The sequence below is a fragment of the Rhinopithecus roxellana genome, chromosome 15 (genome assembly GCF_007565055.1).
Source record: "Rhinopithecus roxellana isolate Shanxi Qingling chromosome 15, ASM756505v1, whole genome shotgun sequence".
In the NCBI taxonomy this organism is placed as follows: domain Eukaryota; kingdom Metazoa; phylum Chordata; class Mammalia; order Primates; family Cercopithecidae; genus Rhinopithecus; species Rhinopithecus roxellana.
Window position 1 is genome coordinate 15,930,729 of NC_044563.1, and position 15,466 is coordinate 15,946,194.

Consider the following 15,466-nt stretch of genomic DNA (forward strand, 5'->3'; position numbering starts at 1 on the left):
GAGGGATGAGGAGAAAGGGGACAAAGAGAGGAAGGGAAGGATTTCGAGTAGACCCAGCTCAAACCTCCAGAGAAGCGGCAGCCCTGGCTCTCTCAGCGTTTCTATGTCCTCTTCCCCTATCACAGGAGAGGCCTAAGGAGGGGCAGCAAAGGCTTTCTTCCCCAATCAGGCATTCAAGCTTCCTCTGTTCCAGCTCCAGGGTCTGTGGGTTCCTTGTGATGTCACAGCTGGTTGCTATGGAGACCAGGTTGCTGTGAAAGTCAATCCGAGGCCCATTAGGAGCACAGTGATCAGCAGCCCAGGGAGAGAAGAAAATGAGGCTGCCCATGAGGTCTAATGAACACCTCTCGCCATATCCCAAACACACAGACACACAATAGAGCCCGCAGGTCCTGAGTGAGTCCCCTGGCCCACCCCACTCAACTGAGATCTGACAACATATGTTTGGGGACAAACAGCCCCAGCAGCCAGGAGCAGGTCACATCATACGTAGTCAGCATCAGCCACGGTCCCCACCCACTCTCCCGGGGAAAAAGGTGCTGCTTGCAGGCAGCGTGGCATCCGAACATCCCCATGGCGATGCTGAAGTCAGACCTCACTACGGTGATCTCACGCTGGGGCCACCAGACCCAGGCCAGGTTGGGAGTAGGCTGTTGGCCCATCGCTGGCTGTCATTGTCACCAAGGGAAGAGGAGAAGCTGTGAAGAGTCGCTCTGGAAAAAACAAATCTGCTCATAGGGCAATGGGTCTGGGTGAACCTATCCCGGCCCTCTTGGCTGCTGGGCCAGGGCCTGGTTTTTCACAGGGCACCATTGAGGCCACAGCCTCTGAAGAGAGCATACAACTGCCCTAGAAAGCGCTCTTGTCACCCCTGCTGTAAGTCTCCCAATCGGTTGCTTTGAGAGCCTTTCCTTTTACTGTGTATAGGGAAAATCTTCTGGGGGGATTGGCAGAGGTTGGGGGAAGCACCCTATGCCCTTCTCTGGATTGCAGGGGATCCTCCCTCTATGCCCTGGTGAAGCATTGCCCACCCCCTTCTCCAGGGCTGAGCCAGACTCCAGGCAGCCTCCAGCCACCCGTGCCTCCGTTTCCCCCTGCCTGTCTGCTGCTGTCCTTAGCCAAGCTCTTCTGCATTCCCCGGCTCCGGGCCCCACCATACTACCTGCTTAGTTGGGACACTTTTGCAGGAGGGACTGTCGCCTTTCTTTTGCTGCACTTTTTTTTTTTTTTTTTGAGACAGAGTCTTGCTCTGTTGCCCAGGCTGGAGTGCAATTGCACAGTCTCAGCTCATTGCAAGCTCCGCCTCCCAGGTTCAAGCAATTCTCCTGCCTCAGCCTCCCAAGTAGCTAGGACTACAGGTGCGTGGCCACCATATCCGGTTAATGTTTTTGTTTGTTTTTTGTTTTTTGAGACGGAGTTTCACTCTTGTCACCCAGGCCGGAGTGCAATGGCACAATCTCGGTTCCCTGCAATCTCCGTCTCCCAGGTTCAAGCGATTCTCCTGCCTCAGCCTCTCGAGTGGCTGGGATTACAGGCCAGGCTAATTTTGTATTTTTAGTAGAGATGGAGTTTCACCATGTTGGCCAGGCCAACTGGTATCGAACTCCTGACCTCAAGTGATCTGCCCGCCTTGGCCTCCAAAAGTGCTGGGATTACAGGTGTCAGCCACCGCGTCCAGCCTGGACTTTCTTAAGAAACAGTTACTCCTAACCTAGAGCTTGACTTCATAGCTGGGCCCTTCATCCTGCCGACAGGCAGTGTGGGGAGAGAGGAACCGCAGAGGCGTCTGGGAGGCAAACCTCATTGCCACCCCTTTCTAGAGACATGGCCTTGGGCAAGTCACATCCCCTCTCTGAGACTCTTGTTTTCTCAGGGTCATTGTGAGGATTAGATGACCACATAAGTGTTCATCCCTTTCTTCCCAATGCTGCATCTGAACCCCCAGATGCCACCTCCCACATCGGAGGCCCTGCATCCATGCTCTGCATTTCCGGCTGCCCATACATCTGTTGCTCTGCCTGGGCCCCTCAAGGCTGGTGGTGTTCTTACACCTTGCTTTTGCTGACTCAGTGGATGTGTCTAGCTACCACCAGTCCCGACCCCATTCTGTAGGTCCCTTCTAGAAAGGAGAGCCACCAAGAGCCTATGCACTGCTCTGTGTTAGGATCTGTGACAGACATTTCACACCCATTATTCTAATGAACTCTCACCCCAAGCCTGGCACAGAGCAACCACTAGTCCCATTTTAGGGATGAAAAAATTGAGACAGAAGTAAAATGACCTGCCGGGCGCGGTGGCTCACGCCTGTAATCCAAGCACTTTGGGAGGCCAAGGTTGGTGGATCACGAGGTCAGGAGTTCAAGACCAGCCTGCCCAACATGGTGAAACCCTGTCTCTACTAAAAATACAAAAATTAGCTGGGCAAGGTGGCGGGTGCCTGTAATCCAAGTTACTCAGGAGGCAGGAGAATTGCTTGAACGGGGACCCAGGGGGCGGAGGTTGCAGTGAGCCAAGATCATGCCACTGCACTCCAGCCTGGGCTACAGACGGAGACTCAGTCTAAAAAAAAAAAAAGAAGTAAAATGACCTGCCGAGGTCATATGACAACTATAGCTACCATTGACCAAGCATTTTCTCTTTGTTGAGTTTTATACTAAAATCCTTTACACCTATCATTTCACTATAGAGTAGGAAGTTAAGCACCCGAACTCTGGAGCCAGACTGCCTGGGTTTGAATCCTGCCTCTGCCTCTTACTAGCTGTGTGACCTTGAGCAAGTTATTTAATCTCTTTGTGCCTTGGAGTCCTTATCTGTAAAATAACATAGCAACAGTGCCTCCTTTATAAGATTGTCATGAGGATGAAATTAGGGATAAAATGCTTAAAGTCATGTCTGGCACAAAGTAAATGCTATATAGTCTTTTCTCTCTCTCTCTTTCTTTCTTTCTTTCTTTCTTTCTTTCTTTCTTTCTTTCTTTCTTTCTTTCTTTCTTTCTTTCTTTCTTTCTTTCAAAAGGTGAAGAAAGCCTCACAACAGCTCTTAGGGTACAGTACTACTGTTAGTTGCATCTTAGGGAGTACATAGGCACAGAGAGATGAGTTCACATACTTGAGGTCACGCAGCTCATACACGGCAGGGCTGGGATTAGAGCCCAGAGTTCATTGTATCAGGAGCTGTGCTGGTCCCATCTTGCCATCCACCCTGCAGGAGAGGACAGCAGGGGTCCTGCCAGAGGGTAAGATCCATGGCAACTAGGAACCAGAAGAGAGTGCTGCCCTACTCACAGAGCCTGGCTGGGGCTGGGTAGGGGCAGAAGGACTCAGTGGCTGGTGGAGGAGGGAGAGAAAGGAGTAGCCAGCTGAGGCTCGCCAAGATCCTAGCATCCAAAATTCCTGCTCCAGCTGAGAAGGAAGCATGGCCGGGCTGAGCTGCCACAGAGCTAGGCTTTGGGTCACCACCAAAGCCCCATGCTTCTTGCCCAGATTGAGCTTGAGCCCTTGTAAATCCTTGCATTTATCAGTAGTACATTCCATAAATGGGGTTATTATTTCCAACTCTGTGACCTTAGGCAAGCAGCTTGACCTTGCTGGACCATGTGTCATGAGGTTGTTATGGGGGAAGAGTGAGTTAGTGGATGGGAATATAAAGTTCCTATCACAGTCCAGCACAGGGCAGGAGGTGTTCAGGATAAGGAGATTCCCTTTCCCATGCCCAGGCACCGTGGTTGATCCTTGGTCAGTAGAGCGTCCCCAGACGAATGCCCAGGTGGACACTTGTGTCTTTGTGGTTGTCTTAGGGTAGAGACTCAGAGGCCTGCAGATGTCTTTGCCACTTTCACAGGCTCTCTGGGAACTGGAAACTGAACTTTAAGAAATAACTATAGTGCAAAGGTGAGTACAAATATAATCAGATTTTCATCATGTTCTTCCTGCAAAACTCTCTTGGAAATGACAGCCAACTTCCATTCTATTGCAGGAAACTAAGGGAAATGGGTTCAACCCAAAGCAGAAGGGACTGTGATGATCACAGTGACCTCCTGAGGCCAGCACGGTGGTAGCAGCCAGAGACAGCAGCTGAGTGAGACCCCAAGGGAGGGATGAGCCAGGCAGTGTGTGGTTGGAGTTCTCCCAACACATCTCGTTTTCCTCACCTCCAGATCACACACATGCACACACACACACATGTGCACACACCCACCCTTACACACTCCTGCCCGAAGGTTTCTGCAGGACTCCTTCCTGGCGCCCCGTCCTTTGCTGCCAGCGTCACACCATACTGCAAGGCTTTGCAAACTTTCCCTCCAAAGTGAAGGAGACCCTCTGGCCATCTGAGGCTTGGCCTGAAGCAACGGCGTCAGAGCGCAATCTCAGGCCTGCAGGAAGTGCGCGGCGTGCCACATACATTATCTCACTTAATCTCATTAGCAGGAAATGTCTTTAAAGTCTTATGTTGGCGCTTAAAAATTCATGAGCCGTTTAGCCCTTTAAAAAGCCAGGTTTTTAAAAATTTGCAATGAGATTGAGAAAATTATGGTCATCGGAATTCCCTTCAGAGACAACACTTAGCTGAGTGCCTTGGTTGCAGGGAGGAGGCTGATGGTGGAGGAGGGGGCAGTGGGGATGGCAGAGTGGGGGGCATGCCAAGGGGACAGTCAGGTGAGAAAAGATGATACTAAATCGCTCTATATTAGTATTAGTGGAGTGAGGAGGAAAGAGGGTATGTTTGGGGGTGGGGAGACTGATTGGGTATGTGAGAGAGAATGTGTGTGTGAGTGTTGTGAGAGAGTGTGTGTGTGTGTGAGTGTATGTGAGAGTATGTGAGAGTGTGAGTGTGTGTGTGTGAGAGAGTGTTGTGAGAGAGACTGTGTGTGTGTGTGAGAATGTGAGTGTTGTGAGACTGTGTGTATGTGTGTGTGTGTGTGTGAGTGTGGTGTGTGAGTGCATGAGATAGAGTGTGCGTGTTTGCGAGAGTGTGAGAGAGTGTGAGTGTATGTGTGTGTGAGAGTGTGTGTGAGTGTGTGTGTCAGAGAGTGTGTGTGTATGTGAGAGGAATGTGTGTGTGAGAGAGTGTATATGAGAGAGAATGTGTGTGTGAGAGTGTGTGTGTATGTTAGAATGTATGTGTGTGAGTGTGTGAGAAAGTGTGAGAGTGTGTGTGTGAGAGAATATGTGTATGTGAGAGAATGTGTGTGTGAGAGACAGTGTGTATATGTGAGAGAATATGTGTGTGTGAGAGAGAGACTGTGTGAAGAGAATGTGTGTGTGAGAGTGTGTGTGTGAGACAATGTGTGTATGTGAGAATGTGTGTGTGTTAGTGTGTGTATGTGAGAGTGTATGTTAGAGAGAATGTGTGTGTGTGTGTGTGAGAGAATGTGTGTGTGAGAGAATGTGTGTGAGAGAATGTGTGTGTCTGTGAGAGAATGTGTGTGTGAGAGAGAATGTGTGTATGTTAGAATGTGTGTGTGAAAGTGTGAGTGTGTGTGTGAGAGTATGTGTGTGAGAGAGTGTGTGAGAGCGTGTATGTGAGAGGCTGTGGGTGTGAGTGTGTGAGGGTGTGTGTGAGACAGTGTGTGTGTGAGAGTGAGAGAGTGTGTGTGTGAGTGTGTGTGAGAGTGTGTGAGAGAATGTATGTGAGAGAGAATGTGTGAGAGACAGTGTGTATATGAAAGAGAATATGTGTGTGAGAGAAACTGTGAGAGAGGAATGTGTGTGTGTGTGAGAGTGTGAGAGAATGTGTGTATGTGAGAGAATATGTGTATGTGTATGTGAGAGAGTGTGTGTATGTTAGAATGTGTATGTGAGAGTGTGAGAGAGAGTGTGAGACAGAGTGTGAGAGAGAATGTGTGAGAGTGTGTGTGTGTATGAGAGTGTGTGTGAGAGAATGTGTGTGTGTGAGAGAGTGTGTGAGAATGTGTGTGTGAATGTGGGTGTGAGGGTGTGTGTGTGAGAGAATGTGTGTATGTGAGAGTGTATGTATGTTAGAGAGAATGTGTGAGAGAGTGTGTGTGAGGGAGTATGTGAGAGAGTGTGTGTGTGTGTGTGAGAGAATGTGTGTGTGAGAGAGTGTGTGACAGTGTGTGAGAGAATGTGTGTGTGTGAATGTGTGAAAGTGTATGAGGGTGTGTGTGTGAGAGAATGTGTGTGTGTATGTGAGAGTGTGTGTATGTTAGAGAGAATGTGTGTTGTGAGTGTGTGAGGGAGTATGTATGTGAGAGAGTGTGTGTGAGAGAATGTGTGTGTGAGCGAGTGTGTGAGAGTGTGTGAGAATGTGTGTGTGTGAATGTGTGTAGAGAGTGTGTGAGGGTGTGTGTGTGAGAGAGAATGTGTGTGTGTATGTGAGAGTGTGTGTATGTTAGAGAGAATGTGTGTGTGAGTGTGTGACAGAGAATGTGTGTAAGAGAGTGTGTGAGAGACAATGTGTGTGTGAGAGAGTGTGTATGTGAGAAGGAGAGAACGTGTGTGTGAGTGTGTGTGAGAGAGTGTGTGAGTTTGTGAGAGAGTGTGTGGTGTGTGAGAGTGTGTGTGTGAGTGTGTGTGAGAGAGAGTGTGTGAGAGAGTGTGTATGTGAGAGAATGTGTGTAGGTGAGAGAGAATGTGTATGTATGTGTGAGTGTGTATGTGAGAGTGTGTGTAAGAGAGAGTGTGTGTATGAGAGTGTGTGAGAGAATGTGCGTGAGAGTGTGAGAGTGTTTGTATGAGTGTGAGAAAGAGTGTGTGTATATGAGAGAGAATGTGTGTGAGAGTATGTGAGAGTGAGAGAATGTGTGTGTGAGAGTGTATGTGCATGTGAGAGAATGTGTATGTAAGAGAATGTGTGTGTGAGAGAGTATGTGAGAGAGTGTGTATGTGAGAGAGAATGTGAGTATGTGAGAGAGTGTGTGAGTGTGTGTGAGTGTGTGAGTGTGTGTGAGAGTGTGTGAGAGAGAAAGTGTGTGAGTGCATGTGTGTGTGTGTGTAGGGTGGGCAAGATCGAGCAGAGGGATTGAAGCAAGTGAGGCTGGGAGCTGTTTCAAGGAGGAGGAGAGGGAAACAAAGAGAAAGGCTTGCCTGTCAGAGGAGGAGCTAGAGAAGCAAATGTCAGCTGGAGTTCATGCAGGGGAAGGGAGATGGGCTGTGTGGTGTGCTCCTCTTGGCAGAGGCCTTGAAAATCTTCAGCAGGACTCGGCCTGTGTCCCTGGACTTTGGTATCCTTGGCAGTGCCTTGGACCTCACTGGGTGCTGGAACCTATTGGTCTCTCTTTCCCACTAGACTGTGATTGTCTCAGGGGTAGGCAGTGTGTGGCTTCCTCCCTGAACCCCAGGCCTAGCCCAGTGCCAGGACTCGTCAATATTGTTTGAACTGGCTGAGTTCCAAGCAGGTGGGTTTGGAGGTTTTCACTCTTTGTTTGTTTTCTAGGTTGGTCTTATTTAACAAGGCAGGCAGCCTGGGGTCAGACTCAAATTCTTGCCTGCCCAGTTTCAGCACTGCCTGGAGAATGAGATGGGTCTGACTCCCTCAGGCTGGAGCCCAGATGAGTGCCTGAGGAGGCAGTTAGAGCAGTAGGGACTGCCCAGTGGGAGGGAGGCAGAGCCAGTCTTACTGTTGAGAGGGCAGAGGGCAGAAGGGACTCCTTCTCTTGGCAGTTGGTCCAGCTCTGGGCTACCTTGTCCATCCTGAGTCCTAGGAAAGAAAACAAAAGGAGCCTTGCAGTGCAGACCTGTGTGGTCCAGAAAAAGAAACGTACAACTTCCCATGGCTGCTGCTTTCAGTCTGAGAGGCGTCAGGCTGAGATACTCGGGCTGCTTTTCCCCTCTGGGTGAGGGTGCACCAACACGAACATACAGAGCGGCTGCTTCTACACAAAGGGACCCCTGGAGAGTAGGAGAGGCATTTGTGGGAAGACACGGGGAACTTATTGTCCACCTGGAAGGGGCTGCTGAGTCGACTCTTCTTTGGGGAGAGGAGACAGGCAGCGCCCCTGTGGGGTGCCAGGGGTTGGCCATCGCTCAACAATGGTGGGGCCAGTGCCTTAAGGAGCTCTGGGAAGGAGAACACACCTGCGCAGCATCAGCCCAGCTCTGGTGTGAGTCACCACCAAGTAGCTGATGGCAGCTGCAGAGCAAGTGCAGGTACAGGATGGGCCCTGGCTGGGAGAGAAGAGTGGAAGACGCATGTTTGGGGTGACAGCTGGAGGCATGAAAAGGTGGAGGGACATGGAGGGCACGTGCTTCTCACAACATCAACTCCAGCCAGCGAGCCTGAGCACAGGGCCCTGGGAGTCTGGGAATGGAAGCCACAGGGCTGTGTGGGAAGGTGGAGGTGACCTTCCTCATTACAGGGGCCAGGAAATGCTGACGAATAAACAGCCATTGTTTACTGAGCCCTTGCTGCATGCTGGGCGCATAGCCAGGCCTTCACACATGACAACAATGGCATTTACTATGTGCTGGGCACATTCTGAGCATGTCACTGCATTCACTCACGTGACTCTCACAAACCAGAGGGCAGAACAGACCACGGAGAGGGTAAGTGGCTAGTCCGAGGTCACCCAGGATCAGGACTCTGACCCCCCCAACCCCCGCCAGCTACAGCTTCTCCAGATATGACTGTGCAGTAGATATTCTCCCCACTTTACGGACAAAGAAACTGAGGCTTGGAGGGATTAACTGAGCAGGGAAGGAGCACTCTCATTGTGCCAGGCTCTGTGCTAATCACGTTCCCGTCTGTTATTCCCTCCATTCTGGCCACAGCTGTGTGAGGTGGAGATTATGATCCCCAGGTGACAGAGGAGAAAACGGGGCTGGGAAAGGAGGGATAAGTCATTTGCCAGGATTTGATTGAAGAATCAGCACGAAGCCTGCAGAGTTTTCAGTGATTCTCGTGCCCTCAAGGAGCCACAGCTACAGCACCCACATTTCAGGTCTCAGTAGTCCCCCCGGGTCTGGGGGTGAGATGGGCGGGGTCCTGAAAAGACCCTTCTTGTCCAGAGCCCAGCTCACTGCACCCAGCCACTTCCTGCTGCAGGAAATGCAGACCAGGATGATTCCCGTTCCCCAGGGCTGCAGGAGGAGTCCAGGGGAAGGGGCTGTCTGGAAGGCTGCAAAATCCTAGTGAAGGAAGGAAAAGCATCCTCTCCAGGGTCTGGGTTCCGATTCTGGCTTAACCTTTGCAGTCTGTGAGCTGATCAGAGCCTCAGTTTCCTGTCAGATAAGAATCATCACCCTCCCGGCCTCGGGGCGGAACTGTGAGGACCAGATAGAAAGGGACCCCGGTACAGTGCTGCTCTGGCTGGACCCCAGGAGTAAAGTCTGAGATGAGGACTCCTGTACGAGGGATGCATCAAGGGTGTGTTCCCAGGGGAGGTGGTGAGGGCGAGGGAGGCACCCAGCCAGGATACATGCAGGAGGGTGGTGAGGGGTGCCCGCAGTGTAGATCATGGCTCTGCGTTGGTCAGACTCAAAGCAAGGCCCTCTGCCACTGGCGGAGCGTCACCCTGGCTTCTAGTTCTCTGCACTCAGGGTCAAAGCGGTTCCAGTGGCCTGATGGCCATCAGATGCTAAAGCACACAGAAACCAGGGGTGGGACGGGGCACTCAGAGTTGGTAAGCAGCATCCAGCGGGATATGGGTGCAGCACAGACACTGTCGCCTGTGCCTGACATACAGCAGGTGCTTATTAAACAGAGTCAGTAACTGCTGGCACCCACAGAGCTGGGACAAGGACCCTTGGGCCTGGGGCAAATCGTGTAGCCACCCAGCCTTGGCAGGTGTATCAGTTTTCTGTTGCTGCTGAAACAAATGACCAGTCCCTCAGTGGATTAAGCCCGTATTCATGAATTGTATTCTCTTACAGTTCTGGAGGTCAGAAGTCGAAAATCAGGATGGCAGCAGGGCTGAGCTCCTTCTGAAGGCCTCGGGAAAATCTGTTTCCTTGCCTTTTTCAGCTTCTAGGAGCCGCCTGCATTCCTTGGCTTGGGGCCCCTTCCTCACATCCCTCCAGCCTTCACCTGCGGTGTTACCTCTCCTGCTGGAGCGTCTGGCCTTCCGCTTGTGATAACACTGGGCCTGTTCTGACAGCACAGGATACCCTCCCCATCTCAAGACCCTTAGCTGAGTCATAGCTGCAAAGGACCATTCTACCATGTTAGGTAACATATTCACAGGTTCCGGGGATGAGGATGTGGATGCCTTTGTGGGCCACTACGCAGTCAACCATAACAGGGGAAGGACAGGGACCTCAGCCTCCCCCAAGATGGATACAAAACCCTGCCTTTGTCTCAAGGGGACATCTCTACTCCAGAGCTCCCTGTGGGATGGGGCTGAGACTAGACTTCAGCTGGACCCACATCTTTGCCTGGCTTCTTTCCTTACTTTCTCATTTCTTTTACCCCTGTAAGTTTCACCCCAGAGCACCCCCTGCAACCAATAAATTACTTGCTTAAGACTCCTTGCTTCTGGAGAACCTGTCCTATGTCACTTTGTAACATTATCCCCATTTCGTAGATGGGGAAGCCGAGGTGCAGAGAGAATGACTATATCTTGCCCAAGGTTACACAAAGTCAATGGCAGAGCTGGGACTGAACCCTAGTCTCTCAATTCTCAGTTCTGGGCTCCCCATTCCTCCTATTTGTCTAAGGGCCAGCGAGGGGGTCTGGGGAAGATCAGAGAGCCAGTCCCCACATAACTCGCCCTTCTCAGGGTTGTCATGGTGCTGCTTAGCTGGCTACCTGCCGGCCAGAGCCTTTTTCTTCCTTCCTCTTCTAAGCCCTTTGTTAAGGAAGTGCACTTTGAAGAGACTTCTGGCTGTTTTGCTTTGAATTTCCGCAGCAGTTCTTTTGCCCCAAATCCTGGCAGCTTGGCTTGAGAATAGACTCCATCCAGTGCCCTGGGATGGTGTGAGAGGGGTCTGCTAGTCCTGGAGCAGGAGGCCAAGACAGAGGCATGCCACCCATGCCCTGAACCCCTTTCAGAAGACCCAGGCCACAACACAGCAATGGTCCAAACTAAGACAAAGCAAGTCTTGTGCTGCTGATTTTCAGTCTCTCCCCACTCCATCCCTTCCTTTCTCTGTTCCAGGTCCCAGTTAGTTACATCTGTGGACCATGGGCTCTCTGCCTTCTGGCCTCTGATGGCTCCAGCCAATGGAAGGGCCCAGCAGAAGGAGAGACCAGTGTTTATTCCTCCCCGATCCTTGCCCTTTCAAGCCTAGGGATGGTCACAGTTTCCCAGTGAGGCTAAGCCCCTACTGCCTCTCCATCTCTTCTCGTGTGTGATAGGCCGTCATGGCCCTCAAGTTGTCCATGTCCTAATCCCTGGGATCTGTGAACCTGCCACCTTATATAGCAAAGGAGACTTTGCAGATGTGATTAAATTGGCCAGGTGCAGTGGCACACACCTATAATCCCAGAACTTTGGCAGGCCGAGGCAGGCGGATCACTTGAGGTCAGGAGTTTGAGACCAGCCTGCCCAACATGACAAAACCTCGTCTCTACTAAAAAATACAAAAATTAGCTGGGCGTGGTGGTGGGCGCCTGTAACGCCAGCTACTCGGGAGGCTGAGGAGAATCGTTTGAACCTGGGAGGCAGAGGTTGCAGTGAGCTGAGATCATGTCACTGCACTCCAGCCTGGGTGATAGAGCAAGACTCCATCTAAAAAAAAAAAAAAAAAAAAAAGATTTAAAAAGATGTGATTGACTGATCTTTAGATAGAGAGATGATACTGAATTATCCAAGGCGGGGCTGATGATGTAATTAGGGTCCTCATAAGAGGGCGGCAGGAGGGTCAAGGTGATCTGATGATGGAAGCAGAGGTGGCAGTGATGTGGCCAGGAACCAAGGCAAGCCAGGAGAGGCAGGCGATGGATTCTCCCCTGGGACCTCCAGAAGGAACCAGCCCTGCTGACGCCTTGATGTTAGCATTCTGGACTTGTGACTTCCAGAACTGTAAGGAAATAAGTTTGTGTTGTTTTAAGCTATTAAATGTATGGTGATTTTTTTACAGCAGGACTAGGATATTAATACTCTGCACTTCTGTAAATACCCTCTTAATTAAATTATCTTCAGTTAAAGCCTCAAGTGTGTTTTCTGTTTCCTGTCAGGACCTGAATTATACAACTACTGATATGTGTCAGCAACGGTGTCGATTATTTTATTTATCTCTCATCACCCATGTTGCTGGTGGGGAAGGTGGGACTTAGGTCACACAGTCCATAGTAAGAGGTGGCATCCAATGCTCTGGCTCCAGGACCTGAGTCACAACCTGGCAGGCTGTTGCTTGCCACTGTTAAAGGAGGAGCCTGTAGCTAGGGAAGGAGCCCTTGTGAAAGTGAGAACTGCCCCCACCTCCACCCCAAAGGACACAGGCCCAGGCTCAAGTTGGGTGGGGCGAGTGCAGCCCAGCTGTTCAGGGGCATGAACACTTCACTGTTGCTTCTGAGGACTCAAAAACACACCCAGGTGCTTTTCAAGGTTTAGCTGAGCCCAAGGAATTGCATTTGAATTGATAACTCTCAACCCTCAGTTTCCTCTTCTACAAAATGGGAATTTAAATGCCCATCTTGTAGGGCGGCATTGTGAAAATTAAAGTACACATAAGGAATGATGACCACATGGTAATTACCCAATAAATGGTGATCACTCTTATTTAAACATCTATCATAGATGCTAAAACTCTAGCACAGTTCTAGGTACTGGGGATAAATCAGAGAATAAAACAGACAAAACTCCAACTCTCTTGAGATGTTCATTTTGGTGACCTGAAACAGACAATAAACAAATAACTACATTTTTGTTTTTTGAGACTATGTTGCCCAGCTGGAGTGTAGTGGCCTGATCACAGCTCACTGTAGCCTCAATCTCCCAGGCTCAAGTGAGTCTCCTTCCTTGGCCTCCAAAGTCGCTGGGACTACAGGCATGTGCCACCACATCTAGCTAATTTTTGAAAAGTTATTTATATTGACAAGGTTTCACTATGTTGCTCAGGCTAGTCTTGAACCTGTGGGCTCAAGTGATCCTCACACCTCAGCCTCCCAAAGTGCTGGGATTAAAGGCATGAGCCACCATGTCTGGCTAACTAAATTATTGGTGGGTCAGAGGATGGTAAGAGGCGGAGGGTAGGGCACTGGAGGAGGGGGATGCTGTGATTTTACATAGACTGGTCAGGGGCAACTTCGCAGAGAAGAAGACGGTTTTTGAGTATCTCCTTGTTGCTTCATCTATTGACGTGTTGATGTCCTTGTATTTGCTTCAGTATAATTGGTGCTAATGGGTGGCTGTCTCTTGAACCCTGGGTGAGGTAAGGATGGAGGCACACTGAGCCTCGTGCATGTGTGAGGAGGGGTGTGCTTCCCGGCTTTCCCTTCCCCCACCAGCCATTTACTGACTCTGAGCCTTTGTCCAGGCTTTGCCGTCCACCTGACATGCATCCCTCCCCTTGCCAAATGCCCTCCCATCCATCTAGTCTGCAGCACGCCCTCTCTTATTTCCTTGGTGCCCTCCCCCTTCCTTGGGAAGAACTGAGGTCCCCTTCCATGCGTCCAAGCAATTCTCCTTCCTCAGCCTCCAGAGTAGCTGGGATTACAGGAGTGTGCCACCATACCTGGCTAATTTTTGTATTTTTGGTAGAGATGGGGTTTTGCCATGTTAGTCAGGCTGATCTGGAACTCCTGACCTTGGGCAACCCGCCCACCTCAGTCTCCCACAGTGCTGGGATTACAGGTGTGAACTGCCATGCGCAGCCTCATGCATTCTCCTAACACACTTTTTTTTTTTTATAGATGAGGAAACTGAGGCACAGAGACGTTAAAGCCATTCATGTGAACCCACAGAAACTGACTGTAGAGTAGAGCTCTAAAAATTATCTAATTTTGAAAAGTTAATTTGTGCATATGGTACAGAATTCAAAAGATACACAAAGTAATGGAATGAAAATTTAGTCTCTCTCCCAGGGCGTATCCACCACAGGTATTTTTGTTGGAATGCCCTTCCAGATATAATCTGTGTATAAACATACTTGTATTTGAAATTTACGTTTAACGCAAATGGGAGGATGGGAGGACGGCAGCTCGTACATGGCCCCTTGCCTTTTCCTGCAGGTAGTGGCGTCTGTCTTGAGATGGCTCTATATCCATGCACACAGGCTGCCACTTCACTGCTGCTCCATGCAGTGCAGAGAGAACTTGGGGCTGGAGGGCTGAGCCTGTGGTTCAAAGTATGCACACAGCATTGAGCAGCCATGCCTATCCTGTGGTCCTGGCCTCCCTGAATGCATAGTGGACCAGAAGCACCCTGGAAGGTCACCACGACCCCAACAGAACCCAAGCATGGCACTTCCTTTCCTGCCCTCTGTTCCCCGTCAGAAGGCACTGGCTGTTCCAGGATGTGTTTGTCAGAACAGTAGAGGATAGAAAAGACGTACATCTACAAGTCTCTCATTCAAAAGAGAGGCTCTAGAGAGACCATCCCAGTCCCCAAATAACTCCAAGGTAAAAGCTGGTGTCCAGCAAGGAAAACGGGAGAGGCACTTTGGTCGCTCTCAGGTTATCTGTCTGGGACAGGCAGGTGAACTCGATGTCCAATACACATTCCTACACCCACGCCTCTGGGTCCTAATTTCTGATCTCTGGGCCTCTGAGGCACAGACCCAGGAAGTCATTTCTCAGCGTCCTGGGCAGCTGCTGGCTGTATTGCAGAATCATCACACTGTGAACCCGAGAGGTCCTCCCACCTAGCTGGTTTTTAAGACGTGGGTCTTGTGCAGTCCAGTCCACTGCTCTGCTAGCTTTTTTTCCTTGAATGCCTCCAGTGACAGAAATCTCACACCCTTTCAAAGACATTTAGGGGAATGTCTCACCACCAAATATCAGAACTAGAGGCATCTTAGGAATCTCTTAGCCAGCCCCTTTATTTTTTCTAATTATGCTTTTCCCTGCCTTGTACCGTATCCAATACAGACGTAGCTCTTCCTCTGATGGGCTTCTTTATTTTCCTTTTGTTTGAAAATTTTTTAATTGCTACACAATATTTGTACATATGTATGGGGTGCATGTGATATTTTGTTACAGGCATAGAGTGTGTAATGATCAGGCCAGGGAATTTGGGGTATCCATCATCTCGAGTGTTTATCACTTCTATGTATTGAGAATATTTCAAGTCCTCTCTTCTAGCCATTTTGAAATATCTGATACATTGCCATTAGCTATCGTCACCCTACTTTGCTATCAAAATGGATGGCTTTGTAATTGCTGCGGTATGGGGCAGGTCCTCTTTCCTGAAGGAAAACACCACCAAAGTAAAGACCAATTCTAGTTTAGTTCAGGTTTCCATAACACAATGCTACCAACTGGGTGGCTTAAACAAAAGATTTTTGTTTCTCCCAGCTCAGGAGGCTCAGAAGGCCGAGATCAAGATGCCCGTGATTTGGCTTCTGGGTGAGGGCCCTCTTCCTGGTTTGCAAATGGTTGCTTCCTGCCTCTCCTTATAGGGTGGGTG

General features: G+C 50.0%; 1 long non-coding RNA gene across 1 annotated transcript; it reads left to right on the forward strand.

The window, feature by feature from the left end:
• Positions 1–387: 387 nt before the first annotated feature.
• Positions 388–4,510, forward strand: LOC104668367. Its single transcript, XR_748808.2, has 4 exons — positions 388–876; positions 1,261–1,358; positions 3,797–3,890; positions 3,976–4,510. It is a non-coding gene; the product is annotated as an uncharacterized LOC104668367 (long non-coding RNA).
• Positions 4,511–15,466: the final 10,956 nt, after the last annotated feature.